General features: G+C 37.7%; 1 pseudogene; it reads right to left on the bottom strand.

Annotated features, from left to right (window-relative positions):
• Positions 1-5,838: 5,838 nt before the first annotated feature.
• Positions 5,839-6,325, bottom strand: LOC112406642 (destrin pseudogene; annotated as a pseudogene).
• Positions 6,326-21,712: the final 15,387 nt, after the last annotated feature.

The following is a 21,712-nucleotide window of genomic DNA, read 5'->3' as shown; positions in this document are numbered from 1 at the left end:
AATAAATATTCATTCAAAGCCCTCAAGCCAAACTGACATTCCCTGTGCACTCACCGTACCATTCTATCTCCTTCCCTGAGTTCTAGCTTTTTCCCACCCCTACACCGGCAATCAGGAGTAATTTGTCAACAAATAAAGGTGTCTTTTGTAGGAAAAAAATTACAATATTTATGAAGTTGGAAAATTAACAGTTGTTTCAGTTGTTATTGTCTTTGTTTTAATACACACAAGACACGAGAGAAGCTAAAGTTCAAACTTTAGTTTTGGCAATTTAAGTATATACATATATAGTTACTATATCTTATATGTATATATAAAAGACAGTAAATCATCAATCAGTGGACAATATAGAACTGGTTGTAAGTCCCCCGAGAGAGGAAAGAGGTCAGCGCTGGTCTTCATTACTGTGTGACCACAGGGGTGGAGTACCATCTTGGCTGAGCATTGACCACTGGGTCTGGTGGGTGAAGAGGGGGTGCATGATGTTTGTGGGTGAGAGTGAGGGCAATGAGATGAGTCTTTCTGATAGTGGTTTGTTGTAGGGTGGAGTAAAATAAGGTCGTATTAAAGAAAGGTGTGAAGATTGCCTTAATCAATTTTCAACTTGATCGTGTAGTAAAAAGAAAAGCCATCGAAGTGTGTGAACTGAAGCACACTACTGTGCTTCCAAGTACTGTTGTATCTTCCCTGGAAGGCCGGGGAGCCAGATATGTTCATAGAGTCATGGCTGCATTCGTTTTTATTTTTGAGAAAAACTTAACAAATACTACTTTAAACAACTTAATATGGAGCTAGTAGAACTCAGGTTGGACCTAAAGCTGTTTTAGTGAACCGGAATCTGGGAAATACTGTGTAAAGTAAGCATCAGTCCAACTGTAGCCAGTTGTTCTTTTTCATATGAAAATATTTACCTCTAGATTTGATTCTAAATTCCCTATTGCCCTAATTTGTTGTTGTAAAATATTTTAATAATACATATAGAAATACACAAACACACAATTGCACATTTAAGTGACTGCTGGAGAATGCCAAAGTATAAGATAATCAATTTCTTAAAATCTAAGTATCTGAACCAGTTCAACCCATGTTTGTATTATACTTGCTTACTAATTAGTCTACATTGGGCTTAAAATGATCCTCTTTTATCGGTTAAAATTTCTGTCTCCCACGTATTTTTATTCTATTTGACATAACATTTAGATAAAGGATGATTTTTTTGGTGTGTAATGAATATGTCTGTTGAATTATCTAATTTTAAGTGAGTGGTAATCTGTTTCTTCCCACTCCAGTTCTTTCTTGCATAACGGAGAAAAAAAGAACAGGTTAATTTTGATAACATTTAAAAAAAATAACGAATTGGAAATTAGTAAAGGTTTTCTTCCAAGTCCATTATAATCTTGTTTTTCTTGTAATTAGATAATTGGTCTAATAAAGTATGTTGAATATTTTTATCTCCTAGATGTGTAAATATACTATGCTTGTAGATTTTAAAATTTACTTATTTTTCTTCACTTTTTCTGTCTAATTTGATACCTTGCCCTCAAAATACCTTTAATACTCTTCTTAAGCATTATATGCAACTAATATATATAAATTGAATATAGTTCCAAAGAAAGGGGGGGAAGTTTTTGTGTTTATATACAGTACAATGTGCCTATATCTTTGCTTTAAGTGACAAAGAACCTTGAATTACTTTTCAAAAACAGCAGCCTTGGAAAGCCATTTTTCCAGTAGCACTCGCTATTATATCATTCTCATTTTTCAATTGAGTTTCTGTTGAGCTGAATTTTATAGCATTAATTCCCAACCTGCCTGAGTTGGATTCATTAAAAAAAAAAAACTCTAAGTACATATCTAACAAGCTATATACATTAATCTTGGGCTTAACCTCTTTTAAACCACTGGTATAGGTGGGAAACCTGTAAACATTGATTGCCCCTTGGGGTATGGGGTTGAAGGGAGGTAGGAATAGTTTCCTGCAAATGCAAAGAGTCAATTAGCTTTTATAACTGCTCTTCAATTAAAATAAAAATAGAATTCTCTGGGGAGAAATCTAACCAGAAAGATCACTTCACTGTAAATAGGCCAGTCAATTTTACAGAAAAAAGCCTCCAGCACCTAGCACTTATTCCCATATATATTGATTTATTCATTCAACCAATATTTCTGAGTGCATATGCTGTCCAAGGTATACTGTGTCCATCAATTACATTTTATACACACAGTGATATGAATCAGTTTTGGCAACAGGGCAAGTAAAACAAGGACTAGTAATAGTACCACTACTACTAATACTACTGGCAACAATCCCCAGTGAATTGTGAATCTCTAATATGCCAGGTATTACTCTAGAATCCTCATTTTCAAGATTGCTTTCAAAAGTGTGGCAAGAGAGAGATTATAATGTCCAGTTTACAGATAAGATATTGAGACAGTTTATGTCTATCATGAGGCCATCAGATGTGTATGCAGTAATATTAAAAAAACAATTGGTAAAATCTTTCATTTCCTTTGCAGAGAGAAGATAGCACTGTCAAAGTGATGCACAGAGAGAGGAATTGAAGAAAACCTAAGGTAAGAGTTTCCTTATTCTCAAAATCCAAAGAGAATGAAAGTAGAGCAAAAATCAGGGTTATATCAACATTTACCTTCTGCCTTTTACCTTCAAATCAGATTCATTGTTAATGGGGAGGAGGTAAGTAGAAAGTGAGATGAAAAAGAAAAAAATGATGTTGGGTTCTAACCCGCTCCATTCTGACTTAATTGTACAATGTTTTTTTCATATTTTTAGTTTTAAATATCATCTATTGACATCCAACAAGGATTTGATTTTCTTTCTTCACCAACCCACACCTACACACTTTCCTTACCTTGGCCTCTCCACAGTTATAGCACATTTATACTATGTATTTAGTTTTTACATTTTTATGGCTGTGGATATTACTTATAGCCAAGTCATGCAATGTATTATAATAAAATTCATTTCTAGTAATTTAAAAAATTTCTTTGTAGTAGTTATAGCTGTTTGTTTTATATGAGCCTATTACTTAGTTGTTCCCAAATCCTCTGCTAGAAGTTAAAAAAAATTCTATAACGTATTTTATTCCCATATATATTGATTTATTCATTCAACCAATATTTCTGAGTGCATATGCTGTCCAAGGTATACTGTGTCCATCAATTACATTTTATACACACAGTGATATGAATCAGTTTTGGCAACAGGGCAAGTAAAACAAGGACTAGTAATAGTACCACTACTACTAATACTACTGGCAACAATCCCCAGTGAATTGTGAATCTCTAATATGCCAGGTATTACTCTAGAATCCTCATTTTCAAGATTGCTTTCAAAAGTGTGGCAAGAGAGAGATTATAATGTCCAGTTTACAGATAAGATATTGAGACAGTTTATGTCTATCATGAGGCCATCAGATGTGTATGCAGTAATATTAAAAAAAAATTGGTAAAATCTTTCATTTCCTTTGCAGAGAAAAGATAGCACTGTCAAAGTGATGATGCACAGAGAGAGGAATTGAAGAAAACCTAAGGTAAGAGTTTCCTTATTCTCAAAATCCAAAGAGAATGAAAGTAGAGCAAAAATCAGGGTTATATCAACATTTACCTTCTGCCTTTTACCTTCAAATCAGATTCATTGTTAATGGGGAGGAGGTAAGTAGAAAGTGAGATGAAAAAGAAAAAAATGATGTTGGGTTCTAACCCGCTCCATTCTGACTTAATTGTACAATGTTTTTTTCATATTTTTAGTTTTAAATATCATCTATTGACATCCAACAAGGATTTGATTTTCTTTCTTCACCAACCCACACCTACACACTTTCCTTACCTTGGCCTCTCCACAGTTATAGCACATTTATACTATGTATTTAGTTTTTACATTTTTATGGCTGTGGATATTACTTATAGCCAAGTCATGCAATGTATTATAATAAAATTCATTTCTAGTAATTTAAAAAATTTCTTTGTAGTAGTTATAGCTGTTTGTTTTATATGAGCCTATTACTTAGCTGTTCCCAAATCCTCTGCTAGAAGTTAAAAAAAATTCTATAACGTATTTACAAACCATGTAAACTGGTTCCACCCACTCTGGATGCTTCTACAAATTTCTATTTGTCTCCGATGTTCTGAAATCTCATACTAATGTGACTTAGTGTAAGACACTTTTCCAGCCATTGAATTGAGCACTTGGTAGGTTCATTAATGCAGAAAATCACATCCTGCATTTTGAGTATTTGTTATTATTATTACTTAGTTGATAATTGTCCTCTTGCATTTTCTCTCTTCTCTCTCCTGATCTTGTGGATTTTTTTATTTTTATGTTGTTCTGATTGTGCTGATCCTCTTTTTTTTCCTAATTTTTATCTTCTGTTTTCCATCATGTTACCTTTTCATTCTAGCTTATTGGAGGTTAAATTCCAACATTTTATAGGGCTTTGTATCTCTGCTATCATAATTTTTAATGTCTTAGAGTTTATTTTGTTCTCTGAATTTTCCTTTTGTAGTTTTTTACATAAATAGTGTGTTTTTAGGAGACCAATACTGGTAACTTTTGAAGTATTATTTTGCTCTCTGCATTCTCTATTTTCTTCATAAATAATAGTGAAAAATATAAAATAACTAAAAAAATTAACTGGGAAAGTATAAACCTTCTCAAATAGCAGTTGCCTTGCCTAGCTCCCAGGTTCTCTAGCCCCATACTTTATTTCTTCAAAGTACATGTGACTTCCTAACATTGCATTTGCTATTTGTTTATTGCATTCTTACTAACTAAAACTCATACTGGAATGCAGCTTCCTTGAGGGTAGAAGACTTTTGTACTCCAATGCCTAGAAAACAGTGACTAAGTACATGATAGGTGAATCAAAAATCTTTATTGGGTCAGTACGTGGTGAAATAAGTGAAGAAAACTATAAAGTCTATTTGAGAACATAGCATAAGACTTGAACTGACGGGAAGGCAGATCATGTTCTTATTTGGGAACACTGACATATTTTAAGGTCATTTTTCCTACCATGTTGAAAGAAGGTAGGAAGTTCCAAAAGTAGAATACGGAGATCACTTTTGGCTGTTGCAGGCATCTAACAAACTGTAAAGATCACCTGGACTGAGGTAGTAGTAGAGATATAGAGTGAAAAGGTCAGGCAAAGATCTATTTTTGCAAGAAAATTCAGCAAGACTTGCTGTGTTGTATTGCATAACATACATCCACAATTAGATTCTATTTAAAAAAAAATCATTTGTGTTTTTTCCTAATGGTGGCTATCTAGGTTGCCTCCAACTCCCTACCTCTATAAGTAATGCTATATTGATAATCTTTAGGTATAACTCCTCATGGGCTTGTGGAGTAGCATCCCTGACCTGGTAATACTGAGATATGAGCTACATCTGAATTTTTTTCTGAATGGCTAAAACTATTTATACTTGTACCAACAATCCATCAGAATTCCCATTGTCCTCCACCCTTACCAATGCTTGGTACTGTGTGACATTCTAATTTCATGGGTATAAAGGGATCTCCCATTCTTTTAGTTTAAGTTTCCCTAATGGTTAGTGAGGATAAACATTTCTACATTTTTAACCATTGAGGTTTTCCTCAGCTTATTCATATCCTTTTTGCATGTTTTTTTTTTTGAACTTTAGAGTTTAGATTTATTTAGGGCCATTTGCACATGTTCATAGAATAGTTAGTTTACCCTAACAAATGATGAGACAGCTCCCCCTCAGTGAGTCCCTGGCCTAAATGTATTTGCTTTACTTATATAGCAAGAGGATAACATTAAACATGGAAGATTTCAATTTGTGACACCAAACAGTGATCTATACAGGGCATCCTTCAAAAGCTACGATTAAGGATCCACCTAGCTTTTCAGCAGTACAAGTCCGGTTGAGGTCCTCTGGCCCATTTGCCTGACATTTGTGTTTTATGCCTTGAAATTTCTTTTTGATTGTATCCTTGGAGCTTGCATAGATCATTTTATGTTTCAGAGGTTCTAGTTCTGGTGCCCACGAAAAAAGCATCAACTCCTCTTTTCTGGATTCCTTTGTTTCGAAGCTTGCATCATGCAAAGTATATAGCAACAATCTTTTTCAGGAAGCATTTCCACAAAATGCTTGAAAGGATCAGTTATGGTTACACCAAAATCTCTTTGCTGCCTTCTACAATGAGGCGCTTTTTGTCTACACTGAGACAAAAAAATGACAGCCTTCTTTCTTTTCTTGATTTCTTCTGGTGCGGAGCACTTCCAAACCTTAGTGTCATAAAAACGTGGCATACTTCATCAGCAACTTGCACTCCTGTGGCCATGTTCACTGTGGTGGTCGCAGAGCGCAGACCCGCATGTTTCAGTTGATTACCTACCTTTGTCTTGTTGATTTGTAGAAGTTCTTTGTATGGTCTAGTTAATAATTCCATCTTGGTTTTGGATGTCTTTCAGTCTGTCACATATCTGTTAACATTGTCCTTGATTTCACTGTGCACACACAAAAGAATTCCTGAATTCAACAGACATGATGGGATCTTGGATGGCAGCGGCCAAGTGACAGTACATAATCACTAAAAATAAGATGGACTTGTTACCGTAATGGATGGCAGAACAAAAGCAATCATCACAGCAGTCTTGCCCACGGAGATTGTCAACAATTAATTAATTATTTATGGTGTTCCTAGGCTGGAATAGTTGCTCAGTGTATTAGTTTCTTAAGGCTGCTGTAACAAAGTACCACAGTCTAGGTGGCTTTAAACAACAGAAACTTACTCTCTCACAGTTCCTAAGTCTAGAAGTCTGAAATGAAGGTATAGGTACCATGTTCTCTCTGAATGCCTTGTGGCAAGAATGTGTTCCATGCCTCTCTCTTAGCTTCTGGTGTTGCTGGCAATCTTTGGCATTCCTTGGCTTGTTGATTCATCATTCCAATCTCTGCCTCCTTCATCACATGGCATTTTTCCTGTGTCTGGCCTCTGTGTCTCTTCTTTTCTTCTTATAAGGATATCAGTCACAGTAGATTAAGGACCTATCCCACTCCAGTATGACTTCATCTTAACTAAATCTTAATTACAACGGCAACAGCCTTATTTCCAAAAAAGTCACATTCATAGATATCAGAGGTTAGGTCTTCAATATACATTTTTGCAGGTTACCACTCAATGTACAACAGACAGCTTATTAAAGTTTTATTTGATTTATATAAGCAAGAAGCTCCAAGTCTGGTGTAAGAATCCTGACCTGAATCTCCAAAGAGAGTTATGGTTCTTTAATCAATTCCGAGACTTAAGTCAGTTGATAAATCTAGAGTCTCATGAATGAAGGGGAGGCCACGTCCTCTTGAAGAGGGAACCTTGTACGTAGCCAAAAATTGATGCCTCCTCTCAGCTGTCTCCAAAGGAACTTGTGCCCAGTTGCCAGGGTGGTTATGCACTGAGGAAGGGAAAATAATCGGACTCTTCAGGGTTTACTAAACGCTGGCTCTGAGCTGACACCAGTTCCTAGAGACTCCTAAGCCACAAGTAGGGGATTTTGAATTTGAGGTGATTAATGGAATTTTGGCTCAGGTTTGCCTATGGGGGCCCACTAACACACCCATGGTACCCATAGGTGTCTGTGGAAGATAGAGGTGCTGCTTGAACCTTTGGCAGGCCCTGATAGGAGAACTACAGTGCAGACCTTTATGATTTTGGAGCAAAGCGGTGTCATCCTCTGCAGACAGCTGTGTTTTTGGGAAACAGGTTTCTGATTTGTTACTGGACTGAATGCTTGACCATGGACTACCAAGTTTCCCACGTGACCTGAGCTGCCTGTCCTGAATGGATGTTGTCTGACCCACCAGGTCACAAAATTATACGTGTGTAGCAACCCTCAGTCAGTGAATGAAAGTCATATAAATATATAATATTGAACCCAAGAAGATCCTTAAAGCCATGAGCAATATCCAACTTACTCCTGCTTCACTGTTTTCAACTCACACCTATGAGGACTTTCCTATGACTAGTCAACTGTAGAAGAAAACCTTTAGATCTGAATTACAAATGGCTCTGCATTATTTGTTGGTACCACCTGAAAATGGATGGTTGCAGCACTATAGCCCCAAAAAGATGGCCTTGAAGGACAGTGGTGAAGAAAAATTCTCCCATTTGTTAGAACTTTGAGCAGTGCATTCGATTGTTAAGTTTTTCTTGAAGGAGATATGGACAAAAGTAAAAATATACATCTTTTCATGGGCTGTGGCTAATGGTTTGGTTTGCTGTGGGGAGACATAGGATTAAAACATTTGTGAGAAGGAGGTCTAGGGAAGAGATATGTGAATTGACCTCTCCTAATAGGCACAAAGTGAGAAGATATGCTATGTCCTACCTGAGTGCTCACCAAAAAGCAACTCAGAAGAGAAAGCTCTTAATACTAACTTGGACAAGATGACCTGTTTTGTGGATATCAGTCAGCATCTTTCCCTTTCTTACCTGGAAGCTGAGACTGCTACTGGCCACTTCAGGCTCTTAAAAACATTGAATAAATAGGCAAAAAATGATGACTTTAGTGGCTGGGGTGATTGATCCTGACAATGAAAGGGAAATCAGGTTGCCAATATGCAAAGGAGATAAAGAAGAGCTATAATGCAGGAGATCCTCTGGTCTGGCTCTGAATCCTCCCATGTCCTGTGATAAAAGCCAACAAGTCCACACAGACACTTGTCCATGAATATCCACAGCAACACATTCATAGTAGCCAAAATGTGGAAACAAACTGCATGTCCATCAACTGATGAGTGGATAAACAAAATATATAGATTTTTTGTTTGTTTGCTGTGTATTTTGATATATTTCATACTGAATGGAATAGCATTTAGGCATAAAAAGGAATGGGGTACTAATATACATACTACAATATAGAGAAACCTTGAGAACATCATGCTAAGTGAAAGAAACCAGACATACAAAAAACCACACCTATTATATGACTCCATTTATATGAAATGTCCAGAATAGGCAAATCTATAGAGACAGAAAGTATATAAGTAGTTACCTGGGTGCCTTAGGGGTAAGAAGGAGTAACAGCTAGTAGATACAGGGTTTCTTTTTGGGGTGATGAATATATTCTAAAATTGATTGTAGTGGTTGTTGTACTACTGTGTGAATATACTAAAAACCATTGAGTTGTACACTTTAAATGGATTAATTGTATGGTATGTGAATTATATCTCAATAAAGCTGTTTCCCCAAAAAAAAGCCAATGGAAAAATACAACAATAAAATTCAGACAGGAATGTTAATAGCTCAGGCCCTTTAAAATTGAAAGTTTGATTTTCCTTATCAGGCAAGGGACTATGACTAGCCAATATGCTTGCTTTATGGTTAAAAAAAAATGTTATTTTATTTTGTAGCTCAAATTGTTCTAGCTTTGGCCATTGTAATTTTTCCATGCCTCCATCCTTTTGTTTTTTGAGCACTGCTTCACTTTCTGGCACTAGAAGATGCTCAGGCTCTTCTTTTATCTTCAGTGCCATTTTCATTTGATCTAATTACTGATATAATTGTGTTTATATCTATTATGTTGATATTTGCTTTCTTTTTTATTTATTTAATTAATTAATTTATTTTTGACTGTGGTGGATCTTCGTTGCTGCAGGCGGGCTTTCTCTAGTTGCGACGAGCGGGAGCTGCTCTTTGTTGAGGTGCGTGGACTTATTGCGGTGGCTTCTCTTGTTGTGGAGCACGGGCTCTAGGCACGCGGGCTTCAGTGGTTGTGGGTTGCGGGCTCTAGAACGCAGACTCAGTCAGTAGTTGTGGTGCATGGGCTTAGTTGCTCTGCAGCATGTGGGATTTTCCCGGACCAGGGCTCGAACCCGTGTTCCCTGCATTGGCAGGTGGGTTCTTAACCACCACACCACCAGGGAAGCCCTTGATATTTGCTTTCCATTTTCTCATATGTTTTGTATCATTTATTCTTCCTTTCTTGCTTGCTTTTGGGTTTAACAAGTATTTTTTTATTATTTCATTTTCTCCTCTATTATCTCTTCGGTTATATCATGTTATTATGATTTTATTGGTTGCACTTGAAATTGTAATACATATCTTTGATTCATTATAATCTACTTTAGATAGGTGCTTTACCATTCCTCAAACAATAAAAGAAGCTTACAAAAAATTCAACTTCTATTACTCCGTCCCTCCCCTGTGCTATTTTTGTTATACTCTACTTTTATATATGCTGTAAATCCCACAAAATATTATTATTGTTGTTGTTTGAAAGAGTCAATATTTATTTCTATTTGCCCACATATTTATCCTTTCAGGTGCACTTCATTCCTTCTTACAGTCCCATGTTTCTATCTGGTAACATTTATCCTCACCCTGAAAATTTATCTTTATTACTTCTTGTGTGTATACCTCCTGGTAACAGATGCTTTGAGTTTTTTTGTTGGCTAGTTTGTTTTTAGGTTTGAAAACATCTCCATTTTGGCTTCAGTTTTGAAGGATATATTCATTTAATATAGAACTGTAGGCTGACATATTTTTAAAGTTTCAGTGTTATAAAGATGTCATCCTACTGTCTTCTGACTTCCATGGATTTTGTGTGTGTGTGTTTTCCTTTTCTCAAGGATTATGTCTGGAGAGTTTTATAATATTTTTGACCAGCTGTAACAGTTGTTTGTATAGGATCCCAACTACTCCATGATAAGCATAACTGGAACTCATCTCTTCTTGGCTTTTTCATTGGCCATGACATAACCATTTCTGTGGTAGAATGCATCTTTGTCTTGTTCCTGAGCTTAAAAAGGAGTGTATCTGAAATGCCTCCATTAAGTATGATTACTGGTAACTACCCTCTATCAAGTTGAAGAAGATTCCTTCTATTCTTATCTATCAGAGAATTATTTTTAATCATAAATAGATGTTAAAATCTATCATTCACCTTTTCTGAATCTGTAGAGATGGTATTGTATGTGGTTTTTCTCTTTTATTTCACTGTTGTAGTAAATTTCACTGACTGATTTTATGGAGTTCAACAATCTTTGCATTTCTCAGATTAGCCACGCTGATCAATCCTCTTGATCATGACATATTCATTTTTAGAGCTTAGTTTTTGGTTTATATTTACCTGGTATATTTTTTCCATTATTTATCAAATACTCATAATTTCTGTATCTTTTGTTTATATGTGTCTCCAGTAAACAACATATTACTGGATTTTTTAAAGTCCAGTCTGGAAAACTGTTAACCCTATGCCTCCTGTTGGGAGAATATCTTTTTGTTTCCAGAACTCTTGAAAGTAAGCAGACTCTACTCCTCTCAGTGAGATCAGTAGGTCCTGATGACCCGAGGTCTCAGCAAAGTAAGAAATCTTCATCCTGAACCTCAATGAAAACCTTCCTCTGAGGCTGCAGTGCACAGTTCCTTCCCCTGGAGATTCAGGGAGAAGCTGTGTCTCAGACCCACTTTTCTTTATCGCGGGGAAACTGCTCATGATTCAGAGAGTAGTTGGGAGGCAAAAATTGGGTATACCATCGACCCAGAGTCCCCTAAAAATCTTTATAGATTTAAATTACCTCCTAAATTCAAAATAATTCTTGTTTATTGTATGAAATTTGGAAAACATCAGAGATACAAAGAGTTGATAATACTTGCAATCCAGAGATAGTGTGTGTCACTCATTTGGGGACATGGTGTCTTCTTTTAATCGGAAGGTGTTAAAGGGAGATTTTTAGGTAGCAACCAAGGCTAGTCCTCCTTTCTGTGTGAGTTTTGAAGGGCTGTATTTGGCCATCAGTCCACCAGGAATAGCAGCCAATTTCAGGAAGTTCCAAGCAATGGGCATCATATCAGCATTACTGCCTGGCCACAGTGATATTTTCCATTATAAGACATGTCCAAATTTTAGAGATGCTAAAATATGAAAAAGAGTGTATTAGAGTTAATGAAATACAGTCTTTTTGTTTTTTTTTACAGTCATGTTTTTTAATTGAAAATTAGCAGGTAGACTAGAAAGCTATTTGAGTCTTTCCATCTATATTTCTTTATTGATTTATCCTTCTGTTTTGTATATAAATAGAAAAATGCCTCAATAATATTGTATTGGTAAAATTTGGGTGGTTTTGTTTTAACTTTCTTCTTTACATTATTAGTGTACTGTGATTTTTAATAATGAATATATAATTCCATAAAAATAATAAAGTATTACTCTTAAAAGCAAAATAATTAGAAAGCAAACAAAAAGTCTAATAACAATAAGGGGAGAAGGAGGCTATTGAAATGTGAATGAATTGTTTTAGACTTTATGCTACTCTTGTAAAGTAGACACTTTGGAAATGTACATTACACTTTTGATCCAGAGAAAACTATTTCTATACCTCTTTCAAAGTAGAGTCCACATCATCACATGGCCATTTGTCATTTAGAAAGATCATTTACAAACATGAAAAGCCTAAGAATATGCTCTAGGATTTAGGAAATGTGGAGAAGGAAGAGGGGACTGAGGTATGAAAAAACACAAAATAATAAAATTATTCTGAAATACTGGAACACATAAAATGGGAGGTTGAAAGATACAGATCAGAGGGGAGGTTTGGGAAGTTGGGACAAGATGCTTCTCAGTTCATTAAACAAACAACTGATTCTTGAAGTAAAAAAAAAATCAGGGAATTAAAAAGAAACCCACATTCTAAGTAGTATTTTCAGAGAGACATCATAGTTTTTAGTGGATTTTCCTTTACTTGTTTATTATCCCTCAGCCTTCTAACTTTGAGAAGAAAAATATTAACAACAGAAACAAATTATCTTCTCTCTCTCATAAATTCTCTCAGCCCTCAACACTGCATTTCCCTTCTCTCCCCCACCACATACTCTACCAGCCCTTCTTCCTTCCTTCCAGTCACAGAGAACTCTTGCCCAGAGCAGCCTGCTCAGATGATATGGCACTAGATTCTAATTATGGCTTTTCTGAGTGACTCTTTAGCTCAATTTACACCATCTAATCCCAGTGAACTTACTCTTGACATTCAGAGTGTGATGATTATATCATCTGGGTCAGAAATGGGAATGCTTGAATGCCATGTGTGCATACTTGTGAGAACAATGGACTACAACATCTGAAATGTCACAATCCTGGAAAATCTATAAATTAGTTTCCTTAGGGATGGGTACGTATTTTCTCCACATTCTCAACCTGTGGTCTGTTGGCTTTGTGTTTGTCTGTATCAGGATTTGGCCCTCAATAACCAGAGCTGCTACTTTCTCCATCCAAGAATCCCCGGCAGAACCTACTAGTTTCCAAGAAAGTGGCACCTTGGAATATATGGTTTTGATATTCATTATTATTTTGAAATTTTCTCAGTGTTAGATTCCTCATTTGTAAACCGTGTGCAAAAATACCAGCAACAGGGTCAAAATTTGCACACCACATATTGGGAGCACAAAAAATGTAGGTACTCTGTTTTCCAAATCTAATTTTATCTTGCTCTGTATCCTCCAATCCTGTTGCTCGCAAAAGTATAAAAACAACAAAAAACACCCCCCAAATCCTAAGCTTTCTCATTAGTGATAAATTCATCTCTTCCAGGCTATAAAACTCTCTTTCCAGCTAACTCAGTCTCTTTTGGATAAATGTTCAATCTATCCAAAGTTTGAATCCTCCAAAAGAGCTGTTCCTCTGTTCCTCTTCTTTTGAGTTTTCCCTCCCCTCTCTTCTTTATAAGGTATGACCTTGGTGACAGGGGACATTTGTGTGCTCTGAGAGACTGACTATAGAAACAGTCAAAGGCAAGACCATGTATTAAAAATAGAACTCTGACCCACAACCTGCAGCAACCTGCCCAGGAAACCAACCCGTTATCTGCAATAAACAGCTCAGGAAGTCAGCCTGCTCTAAGTCAGACCTGCAGGAAGCCTAGTTGTTCTTTCTATTGACAATCCAAGAAACTAAATAATATTTTCTGTTAACCACCCATCCAAATGGCCAGGACTTGATTAGTAACTGACATCTTCCTTAATTTTTGACCCCGCTTCAAATTTAGGATCAACTAGAGAAAGCCAAGTATGCACCTAACCAACCACAAAGGATGCCCCACTTCAGTCAATCCCCTTACAACTCCCCCAGGCCAACAGCCTCCAATCAGGGCACACCCGAAGCCTTCCCTTTCTTCTACTATAAAGCTTTCCTACTTCTTTGCCAGGTGTTGAGTCTCTGTCAAAATGCACGTGACGGTGGGTGGCTGACCCTCTTCTTATAGCAAGCTCTGAACCTATTTGTTCAGACACTTGCTTTTCTCATTTAGTTAGCCTTTGCTTATTTCCACAGTTCCCATAGTATCAGTGAAGAGCGACCAATCTCGTCCCATGCTTTCTGCCGGGCACATACTGCCCTCCTGCTGAGATACATTGGACGTCTCTGGACATTGCTCTTTTCCTCTCTGCCTCTGCCTGTGGCTGGTGTACCTGGAGATCTATGCACTTGGCATAGTGAGGACTCAGCTGAATTGGCCTCACCTCGGCCCTTCGGTGTGCAGATCTCTGGAGTCTTAGTGGACTACTGTATCTAGTGCCTGCCTAGGCAGTGTGCCCCACAGTCTCTGCTGTGGGCTCCCTCACCCCTTGCTTCAGTTTGGCTCCCAACTCTCGGCTACCTCCCCTCAATCCGTAGCATGTGTGTCTGTCGCATAAAAGCTAGAAAGGACGTAGGGACCTTCTCCTGCCCTCTCTTGCCGAAACATGCCACACCACTGTTTTTTTCTGTCATGTCTGCCATGTTAGCTTGAGGGCACCCTGCTAAGCAGTTTCTGAACAAGAAGTGAGAAAAGGTCCCCTTTACTTCTGTTGCTCCTTTGTACTATCTGGGCTTTTCTTTTCCTTCACTTTCACTGTGAGGATCAGGTACAGGGAGGTTGGAGTCCTACTTTCCCAAGCCCCTGGTTGTACTTCCCCCTTCATTCGTGGCTTGCAAACCTCTTCTCTCTGTTGCACAATCGGTCTGAGAAGACTTACCCCCCTGTGTTACAGCCTCATTTTCCAGCCTTGTGAACTTCTTACCTCTAAGTGGTTCATTCACTTCTCTTCTTTGGGGCAATAAGCCTTGTGATTAGCATTAACAGTGGAAGAAGTACACAAAAATAAACCAGTCTATAGGTAAGGGATAATAAATCAGGAAATACTAAGAACACCTTGTCTCATCACGCCTCACTTCTGATTACTCCATAGTGTGGTAATGAAGATCAGCTGCAATCAAGTACAAGGAGATACTTTGTGGTTATAAAGGGGAGGCAGACATGAATTGTTGTTATTACTTGAATCAGAACTTAGCCACTTGGTCTTGTCATTAAAAGAGGTTTGTCTCCTTATTTATTTAAAAAAAGGGTTCCTTCTTTTATCTATCATTTTTAAGGAGAAAGTGTTCAGTTTAAACCTTGACTTTTTCTTCCTCTGTGCTGGTCAAAGGTGTGAGTTTATATCGCTTTTCTTGAATTCAGTAGTTTCTCATCTTCATTTTGATTTTCATCAATAGAAACGAAAAATGTGAATTCCAAAGATTTTTATTTGATATTTTTTCCTTATAGGTTAGAGGTAGGAAAAGTCCACAAGGTAGCCAGAGAAAATCTCATCTGCTAGCAGGAACTGTTTCTTCACAGGGTCTGGAACTGAGGTTAAACCTTGAGGACGCTGACTGTGCTTGTCCGTAAATATATAGGAAAGGAAGAATATTTCAGAGTGATTAAAGAAGGACCAAGAGAACTCTCAAAACTGAATTCCTTCCAGTAGGTGAGGAAAATCTGTGCTGATGCTGAATACAAGCTAGAATTGATATTTACTTAACATTGTATAGTTTACAGGTTTTTTTTTTATTTGCTACGTCTCATTGGAGCAAATAAAAATCTTCTAAGAGCAATATTATTATCATTCCCATTTTACAGATGCAGCCAGACTCATCCCGATTTGGTTACATTTTGACTATTACTTTAGTTCAACGTGATCTTTATTTAGCCAGTTCCTTTACTTTTAAACGTGTGCATCCAGGGGAATGCCAGCTCTTCTCACCTTGAAATACAGAAGGTGGGAGAATTTCTTGTTGCACCTTGAAACCCTTCAACCTGGGGCAACTTTAGAGGTGAATACGATTCCTATCACCCTTCATTGTCAAAGCTCACAACATGTGGAAAACTACTTTATAGTCAACATATCCACCAAAAAAATCTATAAATATGTAATTTGGAAACAATGTTTCTATGGCAATATAGTATTTACCTGAGCAGTAATTATGGCAGTGCAAATGTGTTAATGGCTGGTTAGAGAAATCACACCTGTTGCTAAGTGGGTTACAGTCACTATCTTTTCTTTGCCAAATTTTATTGCTCAGATTATATGTTCTTTGTGGGTCATCATCACCACTTTAATCGTTTATTATTTACTGAGTGCGTGTAATAGGCAAAGGGGGGGATATTTGTCAGGTTTTAAATGAAAGGAAAAAACTGGCTTTGGGAGTGTGAGGTGGGAAGCTTTTCCAAGCACGAGAGCTGGTGTGGGACAAGGGGACATGAAGCTGGATTGTATGGAGCAAATGAAGAAACTGAAAAGTGATTTTAAGTGAAAGGTCATGGGGAAAGAAACTTCTTGCATAATTGGGAGTAGGAAAGAAAGGAAGTAGGAAATAGTATAAAGGAAGTAGGAAGTAGTATGAAGGAAGAAATAGGAAATAGGAAAAGGAAAAGGGGGAGACCAAAGCATAATATGAGAGAGAGGGGATACTGTGAGATCATTCATCCATTCACTCATTAAACAAGAACTGAAAATCTGTTATGAATTTGGGAGCTCTGAGATGTTAATATCCTTTAATGGAGAAAGTAAGTTCCAAAAAGTTAAGTGAGTTGACACAGCCAGTAAACAGTTGACCTTAACTTTGAATCAGAGCTTTGATTCTGAGGTCTGTGTTCTTTCTACCATGCCGATGCTGCTATACCTCACAGAGACCTTGTTTTTGTCAGTTTTCTTACATTTCCTGAATTGAAAAATAGTTTGAAAAGAAGTAGATATATGGAGTTCCAGGTTCTGGAGAGATTGAAAACACTGCTAAGCTTGGTTGGAAGGAGATCATTACTGAGAATAACTTTTTGGTAATCATTTCACAGTGTATATGTATATCAGATCATTACAGAGCACACTTTACATGTAAACAATTATATTTTTCAAGTAATCTTCAGTGAAGCTGGAAATAAAAAAGAGAGTAACTTTCAATATTGAGTGGTGGAAGTGCTGGAAATAGGGTTGGGATGTTTTGAGGGCAAACTTGAATGATTGAACAAGGCAGCTAGGAATGATCCAGGAACCTGATCATTATTTGATTGTTTTCTTCTCCTTTGATTCATTTGTAGATGTGTAAGGCTTTTGAAGAAAATTCTTATCAGCTGCATATTTTGATTTAATAATTATTTTATCTTCAATTATAACATATGAGGATGGCTTATTAAATCACAAAGCTAAAGCTCAGTATTTTTATAAGATAATTCTTGACAAAATATTATCTGAATAGACTAGAGTCATTTTTTAAAGTTGGTGAAAGGAAATGTCCTCCCAAAGAAACTGTTCTCAACCTTAATGCAGTGTGTCAACCTGACAAATTAACAAAACACACTGAATAGTTTAACACTGGAAATCTGCAAGTGCCAATTTGATCTTCATGGCAAATTGCGCAAAGAGATTTGGTGTTTTTTAACTTAACAAGTCAGTATCTTCTGTAATCTATAAATGACCTTCAAGCAGAAATAAACTTTCCATCTGAACTTCCTTAAGTCATTTTAAGAATCGTTCAAGGGCTTCCCTGGTGGCGCAGTGGTTGAGAGTCCGCCTGCCGATGCAGAGAACACGGGTTCGTGCACCGGTCCAGGAAGATCCCACATGCCGCGGAGCGGCTGGGCCCGTGAGCCATGGCTGCTGAGCCTGCGCGTCCGGAGCCTGTGCTCCGCAAGGGGAGAGGCCACAACAGTGAGAGGCCCGTGTACTGAAAAAAAAAAAAAAAAAATCATTCGAAAAGGGCCTAATAGCAAAATGAAATGGGAAGTCATTTGTCTAAATAAATCAGCTCCCAGTTTCTCATATTTCAACCATCATTTTTATAAATAAATAGAAGGTGTTGTCTGCTCATTTCACATTATCTGTTCATCACTTTTTTATTGTCTGTGACAGCTCTGTGCTGGTTAGAGGCAAAGCTCAGCTCCTTTGAATCAAAGTGTGCCTTATACATAATGGCTCCCTTGCATACGTGAACACTTAGGAATCATTTACTGATTATTAATATGGACACTCATGAAAAATATGTAACATATTTCCAGGTAGTTCTCCACATTTTGTGTTTAGTTGCCAGTGTCTTTGTAACACTACAATAAGTTAACTAGATGTTGCAGAGGTCTTCTTGTCCCAGATACAAATTTTTCTTTGATGCATTGCATACTCATTAAGTATCTTCAATGCACTTGGCACTATGATTCTTGAAGTTGGAATCCATGGGTTATTATTTGTAATTGCTTAGGGAAGATTTACAGTCTCATTTAGGAGGTGCATCCAAAGAAAAGGAAACAAAGAGGTAATCATTTAAGCCAATGCATATTCAGATGCCAAGCTGTGTGCCCAGGAGATCAGAGGAAGGAGAGGCCAGATTAAATTCAAGTAGTCTATGAAATGTGCCTTGAAGAATGCTGAGCAGTGAACTCAGGACATAATAATGGGCTTAATGAATATTAGTTGAATGAATGAATTAGGAACAAGGAGCAATGGTGGGGAGGGCATGAGCAGCCCCGGCAAGGGGCCTTCCTTTCGATGCTGACTGGGTGTCCGTATGTGGATTTGTACTCCTCAGGGATTTTTATTTCCCCCAAATAATTGCTCTGTCTGCTCTCTTATCTTATTTCTAACAAATGCATAAACCTCTCCACTCCTGCTCGAAAGGCCTCCAATTATTCCCATGTGTCTGGTGGTTTAACTTGTAGGAGTCACCTCCATGTGCTCTCCCTTCCCTTCACAGGGACTGAACTTATAAAACACAGTGATTATCCCAGCTCCACAGAGAAGGAAATTGGAACTCAGCGATGTAAGGAAGCCAGCTGGGAAGTCTATGCAGTGACTGTGCCCACATCTCCAAATTATTATTTTTTAGTGGAAGATCATTGAAAAAAAATTGCCTCTGCAGTGAAATAAGTTTAGGAAGCACTGCGTACGCTCACCTTTGTAGATTTTAAAGAGCACATTACTGTGTTACAGTCTCTGAGAAGCTCTGTCATAAAGAGTCCTGTTAAAGTTTATTTAATGCAACATTTCACCTAATTTACAATCACAAATCTTTTTTTTTTTTCTTTGTGGTACATGGGCCTCTCACTGTCGTGGCCTCTCCCATTGCACAGCACAGGCTCCAGACGCACAGGCTCAGCGGCCATGGCTCACGGGCCCAGGCGCTCCGCAGCATGTGGGATCTTCCCGGACCGGGGCATGAACCCATGTCCCCTGAATCAGCAGGCGGACTCTCAACCACTGCACCACCAGGGAAGCCCCACAAATCTTTTTATCCCATTATCAATTGTGTTTCCCAGAACACCTGAGCATATATTTCAACTTTCTTCACCCTTAAACATCACTCTAGAATCTCTTCAAATCCCAGACTCCACCCTCCTCTCCTACCATTCTAAAAATTACAGACACTCTTGTCTTAAAAATGCTCCCCCTTTGTGCTAATATATCCAACTCCTTTTCCAGGATATTATGGGTTGAATTGTGTCCTCCCCAAAATTTATATGTTCAAGTCCTAACCCCCAGTACCTCAGAATGTGACCTTATTTGAAAATAGGGTCATTGCAGATGTAAGTGGTTACATTAAGATGAAGTCTTACTGGAGTCGGGGGGGCCCTAACCCCTAATATGAGTAGTATCCTTTTTTAAATAGGAAATTTGGACACAAGTGCAAACAGGGAGAATGTCGTCTGAAAAACCTGGTAGAGATTGGGATGGTGTTTTACAAGACAAGAACCAGCAACAATTTCAGCACATCACTGGATATTAGAAGAGAGGTGTGGAACAGATTCTCCCTCATAGCCCCTAGAAAGAACCAATCCTGCCGACACCTAGATTTCAGACTTCTGGCCTCCAGAACTGCGAGACAATTTCAGTTGTTTAAGCCCCCCAGTTTGAGTTACTTGTTACAGCAGTCTGAGGATACTATACACAGGGCATATCCCACACTCACTTTTCCAGAATGTTCCTCCCTTCCTTTCCATTCCTTCACTTTTAACTGCTGAATTCCCCAGACCTTAGCACCAGCGTCCCCTCCTCACTGACGCTTCCCTTGACTTCCCCAGCAAAACAAATTGCCCTCCAACCTGTGCTCCCACAGCACTTTGTTTATTTCCCAGTTGGTTTGTAACCCCCTTGGAAATGGTCTTATTCCTCTTTGTATTCACAGCACTTAACGGAATGACGGTCGCCCTTAGTTAGGCTCCCAGTAAATGTGTTTGGGTGAACAGCTGAATGATAAACGGCTTCTGGTGTTTTTTCAGCTGACTTATTTTGCGTCACAGAGCAGTGGGGTGGTAGTCATGCTGGCTTGGTCTGAGATGGCACAAAGAGCTTTAGACGGAGTAAGTCCAAGTGTAGTGTAAAGTGGTCGTTAGCATCTCCTGACAATGCTTTGCTAGAGGCTCAGATGCGATCAGCATGTTATGAGCACATTATGATGTGGTCCTACTGCAGATGCCATTAGATCAAAGTATCCTGGCTCCTGGCATCCAGTTTCAATTTCATATTGATGCCTGGAGGGATGAGGCTGCATATTGTAGGGCAAATGCTTCATGGTTTTCATTGCAACATTCAAGACTCTTAATACCTGCAGTGGTTCTGATGTGAGATGCAGGAATTTTTGATTAGAACCTTTAGTATGGATTTATTTCTTTCCCACCAAAATAGGGAAAAAAAGTTGATTTTCATAGTTATGAAAGGAAATTTATCAAAATTTGTATATTAATAATTGTTACTATATCAGAAATGGATTTCTGATTAGAAAGATGATTTATGTATAATTGTGTCTTGTTATTTTACTCTGATATTCATGCATATTTTGTTTTTGAGAAGTGTATTTTGCCAAATTTATATAATAACTTTATAAAACAAAGCACCCATTTTGTTTCAGGATACTAAATTTGACTCCTAGGGTAATTGCCTGTCCTGGTTTTCTAAGGATGGTCCAGTTCAGTACTGAAATCCCTGCATGGCTTAGCTATGGGCAGTCTTGGACAGTTGGTCACTATTTGCAACCCAAATTTTGAATTTTTATGTAGTTTAGGTGATGCTACAACTTCAATTCAAAAGTATTTGTGAGAACTTCTATTGCACTGCACACTGTGAGAGACAAGAGAGATGAAACATAGACCTTACTTTTAAGCTTCAAATCTAGTGAACATAGTGTTGGCCACATACAATGAAAGTCGTAAGAGAAATACAACACACAATTGGGCTTAGAAGGAAATTGCTTTCTGATTGTTGAACAGGGCATGAGGTCTCGTTTGAAAATGGCCTTGAAGGATATATAAACTTTTGAAAATAAAATATCGATATTTGGGTCAGGGGAAGGAGATAGAAAAAAATTGCTTTAGTTTTGGGGAAAGCTTTTTAAAAAATTATTAATTGATTACTTAGTTCAGCTCCTCCATTACCAGATTGTGAACCTCACATGGTATT

The sequence above is a fragment of the Neophocaena asiaeorientalis genome, unplaced genomic scaffold (assembly GCF_003031525.2).
Source record: "Neophocaena asiaeorientalis asiaeorientalis breed wild unplaced genomic scaffold, Neophocaena_asiaeorientalis_V1.1 scaffold59, whole genome shotgun sequence".
Lineage (NCBI taxonomy): Eukaryota > Metazoa > Chordata > Mammalia > Artiodactyla > Phocoenidae > Neophocaena > Neophocaena asiaeorientalis.
Note: the sequence above shows the minus strand (reverse complement) of the source record. Positions and strands in the feature narration are given on the sequence as shown.